The sequence below is a fragment of the Protopterus annectens genome, chromosome 14.part0, assembly GCF_019279795.1.
Source record: "Protopterus annectens isolate FY-2018-M chromosome 14.part0, PAN1.0, whole genome shotgun sequence".
NCBI lineage: Eukaryota > Metazoa > Chordata > Ceratodontiformes > Protopteridae > Protopterus > Protopterus annectens.
In genome coordinates, this window is record NC_056748.1 from 563,251,737 (window position 1) to 563,272,062 (window position 20,326).

Consider the following 20,326-nt stretch of genomic DNA (forward strand, 5'->3'; position numbering starts at 1 on the left):
ATGATGCCCAGTCCATTTCCTCTGGAATTGTTATTATGTTATTATTTTTGATAAAAGTAGTTGCCTCTTCTAACTTATTGAAAGTTCTCATTTCGGTTAAGTGGGGATCTTGATTTTTGCAGGATACACAAGTTGTGCTTTTATTTTATTTTGTTTAAGCAGTTTAACAAGTGGCCATGTTTTCTTCCTCATTTTTAGGACTCTGGAAGAATAGTCATTATCGAATCTTATTTGATGTTGATTGTATTTTAAAGGACTATTTCTCCACGCTGATTTAAGTACAAGTTCTTTATCAATATAAGATAAAAATTTTACTACTATTGATCTAGGAGAAGCATTGGGTGAGGAAGATATAGCTTTGCCTATGGCTCTATGAGCCCTTTCTATGCCACTAGATAGCCCTTCTTTGAAGTCCAAAATTTCAGGTAGCCATGAGTTTAAATATAAAATAATGTCCTCACCTTCAGTTTTTTCTGGAAGACCAAATATTCTGATGTTTGTTCACCTTTCTCTGTTTTCTAGGTCATCCATCTTATTGATAAGCCAGTTATTCTGCTGTAAAAGGAAATTGCTTTGAATTTCTTCCTCTTTCAGTCTCCCATCTATATCACAGAGAGAAGTTTTGATGTCTGCGATTTTTGTTTGTTGTTGCTGCAATAATTCTCTGAGAACATCAGTTTGTTTTTGACATTTTTCACTTAGATTTTCAAGGCTGTCCTTGAAACCATCCATTTTCTAGGATAGTTCCTGTAAAGTGGAAGATATCAGCTGAATCTCTTTTCTTAAGGGTGTTTCAGTGTGTGAATTATTTGAGCTGCTCATATCCACAAGTAATAGTATTCTCCAGGTTGGTTTGACAGGAAAATATTGAAGAAATGATGCCAAACTTTATATCTAGTTAGTATAAAGGCTTAGCAATAGTATTTGATTGTTTTTATTTGATAATATTAAATTTTTCCTGTTTTTTAAAGCTGATTTTGTGGAGCTCTGAAAAAATGCTGTTACCAGTTGGCCATCTAGGCTCCGCCCCCCATGAATAGTGTTTTTAATGAATGGAGAAACCGATATAGACCCCTTCTTGGAATAGGTTTGGAAACTAATGTGGAAACCTTTCATAGTAGTGCTGTGTCAACAGTACTGGGTTAACTGTCTTATAGACATGCTCTTCTAGAATATAATGATTGGGCTAATAAAATTAAAACAATTACTAAAAATTGGAATATTTTGAAAACTAACCCCCCCCCCCCCATATATGATAGGGAAGGATGCCAGCTTCAAATTTTAAGACTGTTTGAATCTGTAATAATGATGATAACAATATGGGGATATAGATGCACAGCTGGGAATGAAGAAAGGTGGTGTAGCTAAACAGTGCTCTTACATTTTGACCAAGAAGAATCTTATGTTGGATAATAGTTCACAGACTAAGGTAACATTAGTGAAGAGCAATGGTAAAACCATGAGTGTGATTTATATTGCAGTTTCATCGGGCTATTCCAGTTTTTATGTTGGCAAAACTGAATTGATATTAAATAAAATAATTTATAAGCACTTATACAATATTAGTACTGACCCGCGGTGGTGGTGCTGCGGTAGCGTTGTCGTCTCACAGTAAGATGCTGTCTGGTTCGATTCTCAGCTAGAGCGTCTTTTGCTTGGAGACATGCATGAACGGGCGTACCTTCGTTGAAGGTTGTACGTCAGGCCTGGCAAGCCGGTATGCAAAAATCAACTGCCAATCATTAGCGGACCGGAGTTCCGCTGTGGCGACCCCTAACTGGGAAAAGCCGAAAGACACAAACAAATACAATATTAGTACTGGTAATAGCAATAACACTCTATGTAAAGATTCTCTTGTATGTACAAACTATACTATTTTCAAATTTGTCATGTTGGGGAAAGTTTTAATTAATCCGAGAGATGGTGAATTGGAATTCAGGGTTGAATTCAAGGAATTATTGCGGCAATTAAGACTGGATCCTATGACCTGGATTAAATGATATATAGTTTCAGCACTTCCAGTTGTAAAATTAAGGCCAGCTGAATTATAACTTGTTACTTGCCTATATCAAAAATAGTATGTTGTATATCTTTTGATTGTTTACAATCTGATTATATTGTTTGAGCTAATCCAGTTATTATATGTATTGTAATGTAGTTATATATTTGTGTTTTAATATGGCTTTTTGTACCATTACCTTTGATATAGCTGGGTGATTGGGATTGAAATTGGATATAATTATCTGCTAATAGAAACTTTTTTCATTTGGTATTCTGTGTATGATGTCGAACTTGGGTTGTCTTTTTAAATTTAAGCTTTATAAAGAAGTTATGCATGGAGATTTTATTCTGATGAAGTTCCAGATTTTGGAATGAAAGCACTTAATTTTTAATAATTGAAAAGGAATGCTGACGTTTTTCTTTATATTTCTGGTTACCGGAGTGGTCTGAAGAGTTCCTAATTTCCACGTTTGCTTCACAGCATTTCAGTTTTGGTTATTATCTTAAGTGTGGAACAGGAAATTATTTGCCTTCCTCAAAATTGTTAAATCAGAGGAACATGGAGAGCTCTGCTGGGAAGAGGATAGTGTCACCTTGAGGAGTGTTTTATGAATTTAGTGCCTGAACACTCCCATTGGAAATCTGTAATGAAAAACATGCCCTGATAAATTACCACTTCCTTTATCTTCTTTTTTTCAGTGCCCAACTTTTGCTTTTTGTAAAAGAAAAGCTATTTTAGGAGCCTGATGTTATTCTTAAGTATTTTAAATATTTTTTACATGGCTTATACAGTCTATGGCAGTTGTAGCTAATTCTCACATGGATCAACCAGGTAATTTACATACTTATGTTTACATATTTCTGACTTTGTCATTTCTGTTTATGATTATACTCAGTGTTTGGCTCAGTGAAATTAATGTTATTACTTGCACACAGGTACCAGCATGGAGAACCATATATTTTCGGCAATATTCCTGGTTCTGTCTTCTCCTAACAGATGATACTGAGTCTGTGTTATATGTCCTCTGTTGCTCTTGGGTTTTCCTAGTCATGCAAGGGAGAACCACTCTTCTGAATCTGAGGGGACTGCATGATGCTTTACTGCAGAGCCAGAGTTCCACCCTTGGATAGATCTTTCTTTCTAGGGAGTGGTCATTTGCCTCAGCTGGCTTTTGTACTTATCATTTCTGCTCTTTCCAACACCATTAAATCGTTCTTTCATTAACTTTTTCTCAGCTGCATGGAGCACCGCAAATCATGCCTTTTTAAGGTGTTGCAATACCATAAGTCACCTATATGGCCATCTTTTTAGTATATGAACAAGAAGTCTCTTTTTTATCCTCTCCTCCATTACTAGTGTTCTCATTACTCCATCAGCTGCAGCCACTTCTGCATATGACAGTCTTTCTCCTGTTAGATCCAACAGTATCCTAACAAATTACTGCATTGTGATCTGCCAGTTACATTTGAGTTCTTACTTTCTGCTCATGTAGGTCAAGGCTTACAACATATTTGGTCACAATCATCATTGCTACAGCAGTCTCATACCCTTGCAATCCTTTCTCCTTTTCAGATTCTCATGAGCACACCTCTTTATAATTTGCCTCCATTAAAGAACAAAATGTTTTCCAGGTTCAACTTCCTTTATCATTTTTAATAACTCAAGATTGTTTAATTCGCCTTCTTTGCCCTCAGTTTCAGATACTTCATTACTGTGCTTATCACCAACACTTCCTTCATTTCTTCCCCTGTCATTAAAGCTACTCTTTGGCTGCTCACAAGAAGGGATTAAAAATAATTGTCCCTGTGCCCTGGCCAGAATTTTCCTTAGTCAGTGTAAATACCATCATCGGTCTCCACTAAAAAAATGGCAGGCCTAGTGGAACTAACCTGGTCAGTAAAGCATAAATAAATTAAAAAAAATAAGTAAAGAAAGCCAAGGCCATGCATCTGTATCATTATAGTAAGTAAATAATTTTCACTTCTTTCTTTCTTTCTTGAGGGAAACCAAACTCTTTGGGTTGCTTACTTCTACATCAGACAAACCTAAGGACAGGGTTGAAAAGCATAAAAGAAGATAGAAGTCAGACAGAATTGACTGGTTATACTAGGAATGCTAGAGATTCCTCTTGTGTGGAAGTGTGCTGTGACACACTAGGGTGAGTTAGCCTTTCCAAGGGACAAGGCCTTCAGTGCTGATGGACATGTGCTTTATGAGAAACAGGAAGGAAACAAGAGGTCATCATCTCTACTCTTCCCTCATTAGGCTAATCATCAAGTATAATGCCCCATTTAGCATGTACCTCACTAGACACATGCAACAGCTGGAAAGGCCACAAAAGTACCTCACGAAGAGAATCCTAGGCCTTAAACACATGTCCTACATGGACAGACTCAAAAAACTCCAGCTATTCTCTGTCTCATATCGTCTACTAAGAGGTGATCTCTGCTTGACTTACAAAGCCATGTCTAACCCAGCTCTGTTAGAAGTGCTACATCTAAAGAAATCACAATCCCTCTGCACTGCACACTCCAGAGACCTCAACCTCATTGCCACAATCAACAGAACATGCTGGAGGGACAGGTTTGTAACCCAGAGACTGCTCATGCTCTAGAATAGACTTCCCATACATGTCAAGCAGAGCACCTCACTGGCCCTCTTCAAGAGAAATCTTCATGAGTGGATGGGAAATAGAAAGTTCACCTACTCTATAGAGGCACTAGGAACTAACGTCAGGCGGCATGATCTAATACAATCAGAGAGATATGTATAGTTTAGATTATTACTGAATGTTTTGACTATATGCTCAAAACTGTTTCTTGACCTAAATGCTGCAGCATACTGTTGTGTCTGTAAATAAACAAATACAAGAAATCAGAAATATTGCCCTACATACTGAATTGAGCAATGCCAGAAATAGTGTAAAAGCAGCAATAATCTAAACTATACATACCTCCCTGATTGTATTAGATGTGTGGGATGAGAGGCTTAGTGAGATATATTTCATTGCTAATTTTTGGCATTGCTCAACCAGATATTTTGGACAATATTTCTGCCTTTTTCAACTTATGTGTCTTATTGTAACCAGAGAGATGGTTAGGGGAGATAAAATGAATACTTCTGGAGTAATTCTTATATGGATCAACCAGATAGTTTAGATATTTCTGTCTTAGTTATTTCTGTTCCAGATTCCACTCAGTGTTTGGCTGCTTGAAATAAATGTTATGACTTGCTGAAATATAGACATTTTTGCTATCACTGACTTGCTGACTAGTACCAGCATGGAGCTACCATGTATTTTGGGCAATATTCCTGGATCTGTCATTACTGTGCAGAATTTAGGTGGGAGGAAGTGCCCAGTAATATGTAAATCTTATACTATTTTACTGAATTACTCTTGTCTTCTCCTAACATATGGTAATGAGTTTCTGTTATACCTGCACCAGGTAATATAATAAATACCTGCTCCATAGGTTATGTGCAGAAATTATCACCTGTGTCTGAGCAGAACCTTTCAGGTCATTATCACATTATCACAGTAACAATAGGTGCAGTTACAGTATAACACTGAGCCATTCTCACTTTTCAGGTAAAACTCTCAGCAGCTGCCACTGTTATTCACATAACTAGAAGTCATTGTCACATTGATGAATGCACAAGCCAAATTTGGGTTTCTGTCTATGAGGAGTCATTTCCAGCATCCCCCCCACATCAGTTTGTTTCTCTCATTTTTACAATTTGTTGTATTTTAATAGGGAACATAATGTGCTAAGTAATCCCTCATTTTGAAGGCAGTGTGTGTATTCTGTACACATGTTCATAGGTTCATAGGTTCATACTAGGCTATCTGCCCTAGGGCATTTATAAGCCTAGCCAGAGCATGAAAAACTTTTCAAAAGCAAACTTCACATTACTTAAGACTGAGGTGGGAAGTTTCAAAGCCCCCATGCTAAAGGATAACGCTGTCCAAGCTGCAAAATCCTTTACTAATGCACTCTATGGACACCTACAAGAATGCATGGATCATGGCATCCCAAACAAAACCAAGACTCACTCCTCCAAGAAAACAAAACTAGTCTGGTGGACCCCTGCCATAAACAAGCTATACAATAGAAGGAGGAAACTAGTACAGAAAAGAGTAAAATCCCATGAAGGGAAGACAACCCTGATCAGTATCAGCAAGAAACTACATTCCCTCATAAAATCATCCAAGGCTAGCTTCAAAAGAAAAATTGCCATGGACTCCAAAGATAACCACAAGGCATTCTTTAGCTATGTCAAGAATCTAAGTGAAAAGTCTCAGATCTGCTCGGAGTTAGTGCAAAATGGCACAAAATACACTGAACTGACCGATATATCCAACATCCTGGCAGACAGGGTCAGTGCAAATTTCACCCCCTCTCACCCCCAAAAGAGCCCATAACTATACTAAAAGAATGTAGTGCCCCTGAAATCACAGACACTCAGGTTAAAACAGTCCTCTCCAAAGCCAAAAACACAGCATCAATGAGACCGGACGATGTCCCAGGCTGCGTCTTACATGAGCTCAAAGATGAACTAACCCCTCACCTAAACACACTGTTTAAACTCAGCCTCTCCAAAGGCTATTGCCCACAGAGTGGTGCACAGCAATGGTTATTCTATTCCACAAAGGTGGAGCCACAACGGACCCCGGGAACTATCGCCCTATAAGCCTGACTAGCTTGGTCTGCAAAGCTATGGAGCGCATCATCATGGATCTCATTAACACTGGACCCTACACAGTTTGGCTTTATTAAGGGCAGATCATGCCTCCTAAACCTGGTGGACGTCTTTGAGAAAGTTACCAAGGCTATAGATGAGGGAAAGGTGGTCCACACAGCTTACCTAGACCTCGCAAAGGCCTTCAACACCATTCCCCACTCAGGTATTATAGACGAGCTCACCAGCCTGAACATAAACCTCTACGTTACAAGATGGGTTGCCAGCTGGCTCATGGACAGAACCTACATGGTAAGAGTTGCGGGAGCTAGGTCTTACTCTAAACCGGTTACAAGTGGCATTCCCCAGGGCTCAGTCCTAGGACCCCTCCTGTTTGGCATATACTTTTCAGAGGTACAGGCAAGCACAGGAGGACTATGGCTGACCAAGTTCACAGACGACTGCAAACTAGAGGCTATAATTGACTCTCCTGCTGACACAGACATCCTACAAAAGGGTCTCACTGAGATAGATACCTGGTGTCAAAACCATGACCTCAAGCTAAATGCCAAAAAGTGCATAGTCATCCCCTTTGGAAAAAAACAAACTACCACATAGGTGGTAACCCCCTAAATACAGAAGATGTAATAAGGGATCTGGGGACCCAAGTAGATATTAACCTCTCCTTTGATAATCACACTGCCAAAGTGGTTAGAAAATCCTTCTATGTGGCCCACCTAATCACAAAAGGGTTTGCATCCAGAAAGAAAGAGGTCATTGGGCCCCTCTATGCATCACTCATCAGATCCATCATAGAGTACAATGCCCCATTTGGGATGTACCTTAGAAGACACCTGCTACAACTGGAAAGACCACAGAACTACCTCACCAAGAGGATCACTGGCCTCAAGCAGATGCCCTATGCAGCTCGACTGAAGAAACTCCAGCTGTACTCGGTTGCATACCGCCTACTCAGAGGTGATCTCTGCCTGACATACAAGGCCATGTCCAACCCAGAATTGATGGACATGCTCCACCTAAAGAAAACCATATCCCCTCGAGCCACACGCTCCAGGGATCTAAACCTCACCACAACAATAAATAGGACATGCTGGAGGGATAGATTCCTGTCCCAGAAACTTCCCATGCTCTAGAACAAGATTCCAATCTACATTAGGCAGAGCTCCTCACTAACCCTCTTCAAGAGAAACCTTGACGAGTGGATGGGAAACAGAAAGTTTACCCTAGGGATCACTTCAATGGCTCTGCTGGACAGAGGCACAAGGAACTAATCCAAGGGGTCGGCAAAAGCCAACACATTCTGGCTAGGTTTATAAATGCCTTCGGGCAGATAGCCTAGTACCTACTCATGAACCTATGAACCTAAATAATACCTCATTCTGAAGGCAGTATTATTACTTACAAGATGCAAAGGTAACTGTCTGCATGCTGTTCACATGCACAGACATCACACTTTGTTTAGGAATTGGGTAATGGAAATTATGATTTTTTTCATATTTTGGTAAATAACTTTGCTAGGAAGCATGTAATTGTGCCAAGTGATACCTCATTTGAAGACAGTGTTAGTACTTACAACATGATAAAAGAACTGTGCCTGTATGCTGTACACATTTGCAGACATCACAGTCTGTTTAGGACTTGGGTTATGGAAATTATGATTTTTTTTCATATTTTGGTAAATACCTTAGCTAGGGAGGAAGTAATTGTGCTACATCATACCTCATTTGAAGACAGTGTTAGTCCTTACAACATGTAAAAGAACTGTGCCCGTGGGCTGTACACATGTACACATATCACAGTTTGGTTAGGACTTAGGTTATGGAAATTATGATTTTTTTTCATATTTTGGTAAATAACTTTGCTAGGGAGCATGTCATTGTGCTGGATTGCAAGAAGAGGTATGCATTGGAGAGGAGTACTGCAGTTGTTGGAAGAGAAGTGTTTCATCTACCCTGAGCCTGACATTCTTGTGCTGCACATTGGAAGGAATGATGTCATCAGTCAACCACTCGGAAGGCTACGGTTTCAACTCACAGCAATTTTTGAACACCTGCAGTCGTTGTGGCCATGTTGTCATTTTGTGTGGTCTGATATAATTCCTTGACAGATATGGAAAACAGCAAACAGTCAATGGGCAGCTGACAAGGCCAGCCATTTACAGAATGGGTTCATGCATGGCTTGATGCACAGGATCGGTGGATCTACAATCTCTCATAACAGCATCACTGCGGAAGATGTTCCCCTGTTCAGAAGGGATGGCATTCACCTACCTGAGGAGGGCATTGCATTGTCCTTGACTGACCTCCACAATGGCATGAGGAGAGCTATGCAGGATTGGTAACATGCAGCTTGTGAGAAGAATGGAAAAAACCCATGACCAAGTAGGGCCAGTATAGAAAGTAAAACTCTATTATGAAATGTGTTGTGTAAAATATATTTCTCTGAGTTTGGCAAATAACTGTGGTAAGGAGCTGGTGAGGATGCTGAGAAAGAACAATTGTTTCAGGAGAGTGCTACCACGTACAATCTAATATGTCAGTGACCATCCTGCAATACTTCTTTTTTTGTCTGCTTTTATCAGGCATGTGTAGAGTTTAGATGACAAGAAGGGCTTACTAATACAAAACTTGATCCCTTAGGTTCATTGCTGAATGGACACATGTAAAAAGGAAAGGCAGACTGCTGACACTGGAGGAGATCGTGAGACTGCAGTGGTATCAGCTGTCTGAGTGGGTAGCCAGCACAGCTATCAGACATATCACATGTTCTTGCCTGCCACTGAAGTCCCATGCCTGAACTGGGTTCATTAGTGGAGTGGCAGTCCTTACCGTGCTTTTTCTCTTTACATGTACCCATTCAGCAGTATGTTGGCTACACCAAGAATGTGTACATTTACAATCATATGTGTCTACATGGTAAAACAACTGGTTTTGAATGCTGTACACATGTACAGATATCAGTTTTGTTAGGAATCAGGTTATGGAAATTATGATTTTTTTCATATGTTGGTAAATAATTTTGCAAGGGAGCATCTGAATGTGCTAAGTAATACCCCATTTTGAAGACAGTATTGATAGTTCCAACATAGTAAAATAACTGTCCCTGTGTGTTGTACACATGTACAGATATCAAAGTTTGTTTCAGACTTAGGTTATGGAAATTATGATTTTTTTCATATTTTGGTAAATAACTTTGCAAGGGAGGATGTCAGTGTGCCAAGTAATACCTAGTTTTGTAGACAGTATTGATAGTTGCAACATGGTAAAATAACTGTCTCTGTATGTTGTACATATGTACAGATATCAAAGTTTGTTTTGGAGTTAGGTTTTGGAAATTATGATTTTTTTTTCATATTTTAGTAAATAACTTTGCAAGGCAGCATCTGAATGTGCTAAGTAATACATCATTTTGAAGACAGTATTGATAGCTGCAACATGGTAAAAGAACTGTCCCTGTCGTACACATGTACAGATATCAAAGTTTGTTTCGGACTTGGGTTATGGAAATTATGATTTTTTTCATATTTTGGTAAATAACTTTGCAAGGGAGCAGCTGCATGTGCTAAGTAATACTTCATTTTGAACTTAGTACTATTAGTTCCAACATGGTAAAATAACTGTCCCTGTATGTTGTACAGATATCAAAGTTTGTTTTGGACCTATGGAAATTATGATTTTTTTTTCATATTTTGGTAAATAACTTTGCAAGGGAGAATCTGAATGTGCTAAGTAATACCTCATTTTGAAAACAGTATTGCTGGTTCCAACATGGAAAAATAATTGTGTCCGTATGTTGTACACATGTGAAGATATCAAAGTTTGTTATGGAGTTAGGTTATGGAAATTATGATTTTTTTTTCATATTTTGGTAAATAACTTTGCAAGGAAGCATGTCAGTGTGCCAAGTTATACCTCATTTTGAAAATAGGGTTACTAATTACAACATGGTAAAAGAATTGTGTATGTGCACTGTACACATGTACAGATATCACAGTTTGTTTAGCCTTGTAGGATTATGAAAATTATACATTTCCAATACTTTTCATTATTATGCCCATATCTTTGCAAGGGAACATGGTGATCACACAAATGATGCATCATTTTAAAGCTGACATTGAGCTGCACAACTTCTACACTGATATGTAGGCTCTGTCTGTTACAGGTGATGAGAAATATCATATTAATCATATTTCTATGAATATCTCCATAAAGGAGCATCACACAGCAATGGTTAAGGTATCATTTTATAGCTGACATTCATACTAACAAATTAAATACAAATTGTATGGGTCTACATGATACATTGACCAATATATTGTGCTTTGCTTTTCCAAAAAGGTGAAAAATATGCACAATATCAACATTCCTTGCCAAATATTTAATAATGACTTTGCTATGCTCTATCAACATTTACACTGTTGAAAAGGTCAGTGTCTGCTGAACAACTTTCTTATTTACATTTTTAGACTAGCTCTTATAGTTAAAGAGTTATGAACATTCGTTTTCTGTATGGTATTAGAAATGGATTTTCTAAAAATGAGCTCAGGCTGCACTGTTGTTCCTATAGTGAAAGTAATCTGGCAGCATTTTCTGAGTTGTTCTGGAGTGAATGAGTTAAGATGCATCCAAGGATATTGCCACGAACCAGCAATGCAATACTTTCAGCTTTTAACAGCACTTTTAGGATTTGGTCTTGTGTGATAGGTGAAGACAAGACAGTTTCATGTTTATCTTGAAGGACTGACAGAGGGGAGAGAGGGATAAAGTTAAACCTAAATTTATCAGCCAGTAGGTTTGCTATATCTTCAGCCTCAGTGGAGTAACATCGTTCACAATCAGCTCAGTGCATTGCTGCATAATGCTTTTGAGATTACAAACATAACTAAAAAATGCCTTGTAACTATATTTGGCTCAGATAGCTATTTTAGTCTCAAACTTGGCTTTAATGTCTTTTATTAAGCTGTTTATTTCATTGAAAAGAGCTCTGACATTCTCGGAATTAGTCTTCTTGCTTTTGGTCAAAACTCTTTTACTATAAGGCTTGTTGATATTATGGTTCCCCCATGTGGGTTTGTTTCTGGTGTTTGTCCTGCATTATACTGGTATAGTGTAGTGGTGTACATTTTTGTGTATTCAGAGGAGTTAACTGGGTTTGGTGGGGATTTGAAGCTTTTCAATGTATTACTTAGGAGTAGGTCGCTTATCATAAAGAAATTTCTAAAGGTTCCTTGGGTGGAAGGGATCATTGGTTTCAGTTTTATGTCAAAGGAGACTGCTTTATGGTCAGACCTAACAAGTGGGGAAGATGAGCAAGGGATGGTGCAAAATACTCCCATATTATTAAGAACAAGATCCGAGATGTTATTCCCCCAGCAGGTACTCTAACTAATTGTTCCAGGGAATTTGTATTGACAAAGAGTCCAAGAATTTCTGTGCTTGTGCAGCAGTGGTGGTTTCCTAGACTATAATGGATAGTTTAAATCACCTAGGAAAATGATATTGGGTTTGATACTGAGTGATTCTAGTTTCTGCAGATAGGTGTTGTGGCTTTCTTTTGCCAAAGAGGGGATTCTATAGCTAACTAATATTTGATCCAGGACCTTTCTTATGATTATTTGGACATGAAGCAGCTCTGGTGAATCATTGTGCTTTACCAGCCTTGATGTGAGTCTCTTCTGGATGTAGATTGTGACACCTCTACCTTTTTTCCCCTCCTGTGCAGTAGCTGGTCTAAACGTGTGAAAGGCATTATAGCCTTTCATGCCCAGAGCACTTTCTGCTTTTTTAAACCATGTCTCAGTCACTACACAGACATCAATGTCTTCCAGGGTGAGGTTTCTTATTCAGGCTCCTAGGATTTGTCTGTAACACCTTCATATTTTCCTTTGCTTGTTTCATTATGCTGGTAGATTTATCAGGTTGGCATTGCCTATATAAGGCACTATGAAGGTGGACAATGTCTTTGCCAATAATCAAAACCCTAGAGGTGAAAGATGCAGGCCATCCCCAGTGAAGCAGCATCTGTTGATCATATCCTCCAGGCTGACAAATATTAGACCCCCTTTAAATGACACCAAAATCTAAGACAATTACTGAAGTCAATTATTTTTTTGCTGATATCATCATTGGAGAAGGTGGAATGCTGTTCAATGTTCAGCTCATGCCTGCCTTGGACACACAGTTGGAGAGCTTGATCATGTCTCTCTAGATATAAACCAGGGATGTACACCTTAAGTCAATGTCAAAGGAATAAACCATGACATACTTATGTGCATGCATGATTTGAATGGATCCTGGCACCAGATATGCAACTAGCTGTCACTCTTTCCTTGCTCAGCCTGGAATGAGGCATATCTGTATGTCTTACAATGGAGTCACCTAAAACAAGAATGCTTGGTTGGGGCGACACCTGCCTTATGGACTCAGCATCTGTCAAGAATGCTTAGTTGGGTCAACACCTGCATTATGGACTCAGCATCTGAGACTTTGGGGCTCTTTGTGCTATGAGAGGAAGAAGACCTAATATGCTGAATGTGCTTTGTGCCTGTGTTATGTTTTGGAGGTCTTTCAAGTTTGACAAGTTAATCTTTAAAACCTCAGCATATGATGAATTATGTGTATTGTGATGGCCTTGGAGAAGTGTGATGTGTGGTGTACTGCTGACAATTTTGGTGTTTGAGTTTACTGTGTGCGAGAGTTTTGCTCCAAGTATACTATATATGTGCATCTTTCACACACTGCTGCTTGAATAATAGATGATCATCAGACAACATGAGGGCAAAAGGTGTGGTATGAATTACAGCCTGGTAATGCAGGGGTGCTCTCTGGAGCCTTGAACCAGGTCTCTCTCACTGCACAGATGTCAATGTTCTCCATTTTAAGGAGTGCCTCGAGTGAATGCATTTTGAGATTTAGACTTCTAGCATTGAGTATGAGGTTTTTCAAGAGACAATTAACATCCTTGTGACTAGCACTTGCTCTAAAACCTGCTGGAAAGCACTAGGAAGCCTTAAGCTGATACAAGCACTCAACTCTCCTTGTTAATAAGAAGAAATTAATTGCAGGCGCTAAACAGCCTATAATTGCAAAGTACCTTGCTAATGTAAGGGAAAACAGCTCTTGTACTTTACAAAAAAACACCAAACCAGGCATGTCCAAGGGTCAGCTTCTGGTGATTCCTCCTGTCCACCTGGTGAATATGGGCATACTGGGGTAATGCAGCAATTTCCTCATGTACACAGACAACCCTCTCCTCCTACCACCCAACACTACAACCTGTGAGCGATGCACTTACATAGCCAAACTGGAAGCAAAGCTCTCTCCACCCAAGGTTGTACTAGACAGTCAAGAGGAGAAGGTTAACACCCGCACTACACCTCAAGCAACACATAGCCCTTCTAAACACACACCACCAACACCCTCACATAGCAACATTAAACCCTCATATGTGGAAGCCCTTAACAGTAACCTGCCCAAGCAACAAGGACCTCTGAAGCAGAAACGCAAAGAAACACCAATCACAACCAAAGTGTCACATAGCTCACAACACCAGTGCGCCACCCAACAACAGCCCCTAAGGCAAGACAACGTACCCAAAACTTTAGTCATAGATGACTCTATAGTCAGACACCCTGATGTCCCACTCACCAGGCTGAACAAGGAGAAAATTACAGTCAGCTGTCTGTCGGGTGCCAGGATCCGCCACATAACGCAGGCACTCTAGTCACTCCACAACAAGTATAAATATGACTCTGTCATTGTCCATGTTGGAGTGAATGACTTGAGACATACCTCCCTGGATGGCATGGAAGAGCTCTTGGATCATGTGGCCCAGGCAGGTATGACCCTACCCCTGAGTAGCATCCTGCCTTCACCCAGAATGATACTACAGTATAAGGACAAAATGATTGACTTCAACAACTGGCTAAGCTTCTGGTGTCATTCAAAGGGGATCCAGTATCTGTCTGCCTGGGACAACATGATCGACAGACCATGATGCTTTGCTAAAGATGGTCTGCACCTGTCGCCCCTGGGATTCAGGTTACTGGCTAAGGCTCTTGCCACCTCTATAGTGCCTTTTTTAGGCAAAGTTCAAAGAACAAAACCACCACCATAACAGGTACAAGCATGCAAAATCTGAAGGTAATGCTACTCAATGCTAGAAGTCTAAACCTCAAAATGCACTTTTTCGAGGCACTCATAAAATGGAGAGCATCGACATCTGTGTAGTAACTGAGACCTGGTTCAAGGCTCCAGAGAGCACCCCTGCAATACCAGGCTACAACTCTTACCACACTTTTTGGCCACAAAACCAGGACTGAAACACTAAAGGTGGAGGAATGTCCATATTCACCAAGGATATTCACATCACCAGGATAGTTGCCCAACGCAATGCATCTGAAATTCTCCAAGTGCAACTAACACTAGGTAAGACTGCAATCCAAATTGTAGCTTGCTACAGATCCCCCACCATGCCCCAAGATTTTCACTACACCTTTCTAAACATGCTGGAAAATATTAAGATACAACCAAACACCCTGCCACTACTGGGAAAACTACTTGAGTACCAACACCTTTGCCCAATGGTTCTTGGAATTCATAAATTCCAATTCCCTTGATCATCTAATACATAGTCCCACCAGGGGCTTTAATATCCTAGACCTGGCCATTACCAACATGGGAAATTGATGCTCCACACCTATGGTCACCCCCTCATTGGTCAGGTCTGACCATAAGCTAATCACCCTTGACATCCACATCCCTCCCCTACCCCCCAGTAAGGAACCCTCCATAAAAAAACTTCTCCAAAGCCAACTTCATGCTACTCAAGTCAGAAGTGACAAACTTCATGACACCCATGCAGATGGGAACTGAAAGTTCAACTGCTGAATCTTACACTAAGGCACTGTACGAGCACATCCACTCATGCATGAATCGTGCCATCCCAAATAGAACCAAGATGCTCTCCTGCAAAAAAAGGAAGCCAATCTGGTGGTCCCCTGCCATAAAAAAACTTTACAACAAAAGGAAGAAACTGTTGCAGAAAAGAGGAAAATCTCAGGATGCAAAAAACTCCCTTACCAGCCTCAGTAAGAAGCTGAGGTCCCTCATAAAATCATCTAAAGCTAGTTACAAAAATAAAATTGCCAAATATTCCAAAGACAACCACAAGGCATTCTATAGCTATGTCAAGAATCTAAATGGCAATGCTCAGATCTGCTCTGAGCTACAACAGAATGGCATTAAATATACTGATCCCACAGATATTGCCAATATCCTGGCAGATCGATTCAGTGCCAACTTTACCCCCCTCTCACCCCCTAAAGGGTCCATCTCAATACTGAAAGATTGTCAAGTTCTGGTAACAACGCCCACACAGGTAAAAAAACGCACTCTCCAAAGCCAAGAATACAGCATCCATGGGACCAGATGACATCCCGGGCTGTGTACTACATGAACTACAAAATGAACTGGCACCTCACCTAAGTGTCATGTTTAATCATAGCCTCACCTCAGGCTTTGTGCCCACTGAGTGGCTCACAGCTACAGTTATCCCACTCCACAGGGGGGGATCCAACTTGGATCCTGGTAACTACCGCCCCATCAGTCTAACGAGCCTGATCTGCAAGGCCATGGAACGTATTATCATGGAACTTATAAACAAAGACATTGGCAACCTTCATACACTGGACCCCACCCAGTTTGGGTTTGTGAAGGGCCAATCTTGTCTTCTGAACCTGATTGACTTCTTTGAATCAGTCTCCAGAGCTGTGGATGAGGGTAAGGCAGTCCACACAGCCTATCTGGACCTCAACAAGGCCTTCAACACCATCCCCCACTCTGGAATAATAGATAAACTCACTAAGCTGGGCATTAATCCCTACATCACTCGATGGGTTGCCAACTGGCTTACTGACAGAACCCACACTGTAAACGTAGCCAGCTCCAAATCCAGTTCCAGACAAGTGACAAGTGGAGTACCTCAGGGTTTAGCCCTGGGCCCGCTCTTGTTTGGTATCTACTTCTCTCAAGTACAGGCCGACACTAAGGGACTCTGGCTAATAAAGTTTGCAGATGACTACAAACTGGAAGCCATTATTGAATCCCCAAATGATGTGGATATTCTACAAAAGGGCCTTACAGAAACTGATGCTTGGTGCCAGAGCCATGGGCTCAAGCTCAATGCCAAGAAATGTATAGTTATCCCCTTTGGGAAAAAACATGTACCCATGAATTACCACATAGGTGGCAGTACACTAAACACCAAAAGTGTGATAAGAGATTTAGGGACACAGGTGGACAGTGGTCTCACCTTCGATAACCACATCATCACAACAGTCAGGAAATCCTTGTGTGGCAGCGGCACACCTCATCACTAAGGGCTTTTCATCCAGAAAAAAGGAGGTCATTGTCCCACTGTACTCATCCCTCATTAGACCCATTATAGAATACAATGCCCTGTTTGGTATGTACCTCTCAAGACATCTGCAACAACTGGAAAGGCCACAGAAATACCTCACTAAAAGAATCACAGGCCTAAAGCAGATGCCCTATGCTGACTGTCTAAAAAAAAACTCCAGTTATACTCTGTCACCTATTGTCTACTCAGAGGCGATCTCTGCTTAACATACAAGGCCATGTCAAACCCAGAGGTGTTGGGCATGCTACACTTAAAGAAATCCCAATCCCTCAGAGCCACATGCTCCAGGGATCTAAACCTTATCATCACAATGAACACAATATGCTGGAGGGATAGGTTCCTGACTCAGAGATTCACCAGACTCTGGAATAGACTGCCCATACATGTCAAGCAGAGCGCCTCTTTGACCCTCTTCAAATGGAACCTTGACGATTGGATGGGAAATAGGAAATTCACCTCAGGGATCATGTCAGTCACCCTGCTAGACAGGGGTCCAGGGAAGTAAATATTGTGGGCAGAAATAGCCAGGGAATTGTTACAGCTAGGTTTGTATAGGCCCTAGGACCGATAGCCTAGTACCAACCTAAGAACCTATAAAAAGGTACAGTTAGAAAACAGGTTGTCCAGAGAAAACCTGAGATTTTTCTGTACAAGAAAATTAGAAGGAAGATTCTGTATTAATTTTATGAATGTACTAATAAGCAATTGGACTGGTGTTCCACAGCAGGATTTGTTGATTTGTTGAAATGGCACACACAGAGTTTGCTCCAAACCTGGCCAAGAGAAAGCAGCAAAGACTTACATTAGTAAAGATGCACTCATACCAAAAGAAAAAGTTGATCCTGACAAAATTGTCACAAAAGGGAAATGTACCAAAGAATGGAGGCAGCAGAGTACTTGTGGAAAATTATTATTGACTGTACATCAGGCAAAAGAGAAGGAGATTTATACCAGCAATCAGGGAATGTCAAAATGCAGGTGTAAAATTCAAGCTGCTGCATGCATCTGTCTTCAGAATGTATTTTTCTGGAGGATCAAAAAGATTTTTGGATGTAAAATAGGCTAAAGAGGTAATAAAAAAGTTTATCTGACAAAACATAAGCCAACAAACAGAATGGGACTCTGCTTCTCATTCTTCTGACAATAAAGCTCACAGAAAGATTTTGCCATTTAAATTCTTTCCAGTGTTCCAAAGGAAAATGCTTGAGAGACAGAAAAAAGCACAGGAATTAACTAGATAAATCCAGAGTACCTTGTACTTGAAACAGAGTCTGGTGTGAGGAGATGGAGATGAAGCTGAACATGAAGAAGACCAGAAACACTGAAATTAGTGAATAAATTTTACACTATAAAGCAGTCATATTTGTGAAATATGGCTTTGCAAGAAAAATTACCAGAGAAATAATGAACTTTTGCTGACTTTGTTTAAGTTGTGGTTGGACTGTAAAGCATATACCCCACTTTACGTCATTAATGTTTAAAAGGACACTAAAGGAAAAAATAATTGTAAGTTAAACAATTTTTGTTCGTATTAGTATTCGTATAAAACATTGCATATTACACAGTAAAGTAGTTTTGTATAGTGTGTATCAGGGTATTTTAAATCTGGCGAAGTCTTTTCAGTGACTGTTGTATGTGCCAAAGACATTAAAAGTAAGCAAATACTTTTTAAGTGCTAAGAAATATCATTTTTACAGTATAGCAAGAGACAAAAGGCTGTACAGAAGCAAAATAAAGTTAATATGCTGTGATCTTCAGCTGCTGGGCTGTGGGGTGGGATGGGGTGTAAAAGTGCATTAATTATACTATATGTAAAATTAAGAAAATCTCTTACTTTTACAAGGGTGGATGTCCAGATTAATCCCATTGGCTTAAGCTATATACAAGTGTTTTTTGTAAACAAGTAGGCTTGAAAAATAGGACACAATGATGAAACCCATAAAAATGCTGACCTATTTGCACCTACCAAGATATTTTCCCTATTAGCAAGCATTCTTAATGGGAGTCAAGAAGTCTGCAGCTAAGGTAGTTGTACATTATTTTCTGAGCGAAATTTACAAATGTTCATTCATGCATCAGCAGAGATGTTAGCTATTTTTTGTCTCATTGCTGACTACTTTTATTTGGAGACAAGCTGATTGCAGGTGTAAGTAATTAATCTTGAGATTTCTGAGCATTCACTGCACAGGGAAAGGCACCATTTAAAAGTACAGTGGCAATCAGTATATTGAAAAATAAAGTTGGCAATTATGAAACATGAATAACAGATAACAGCCTCCCTAGCAACTTGAATACTTTAATGCATTTAACAATAACAGAACAGTGAACAATTTAATTTTATTTAAAGAAAGCCTGTGCTTTTTTCCCTTAGAGCTAAAAGTTAATGTTTTCTGAAGGCATACAAGCTATTTTTCACATTTGGGAGAGGAAGAGAGGTAAGAAATAGACACCAATCAGTATAAGTGGGCCTTTCAAGCTAGGTCATATGCTTAGACTAGTACATATTAAAGTGGCCATTATACTCAAATATGAGCTTGATGAGGGAGGAATATTAAGGGTTGATGGAAGAAATAATTTTACAATTACAATATAATAAAAGCATATGCTATATAATCAGTGGATTTGTTTAGCTATGGCTGCTGATAATTTTAAGTAAAGCTAGGGCAGTGATTTTGATTAAAAATCTTTATAATTAGAATTGGTTATCTCTGTTTTAGATGCTGAAGATAAATTCTGTTATGCAATCATTAATGATCAGTTACCCAGTAAATCAATATAGCTATAAAATGTCTATGCTCACTATGAGAACAAAGTTTTTATCAGTTATGGTTCATATTGCAGAAGTTTATTAACCAGTATTGCAACAAGTAATGAGCTACATTTTTAAGTTGACCCTGTCTAATATATTTCCAGATAATTTGGGAGTCTCCATTTTATTTTTATTCCCTCATAACTTATGCTCTAGCACTGATTTTTCCATAATCTTTGTTTCATTAGCTTCATGTTTAAAAGATACAAACATAGATCCAAATCATTAGAAGCTCAAATGGAGGGCTATCATGTATATTGCTGTAGATTCCCTTCAGGTGAGGGGCTGTAGGGCAGTCCTTCCCTTTTCCAGTTGGGTAACTAGATGACACCCCAGGGAGAAATTATACTGACAGAGATTCTCCTGTCTGCACCTGATATCTAAGCATCTGATGT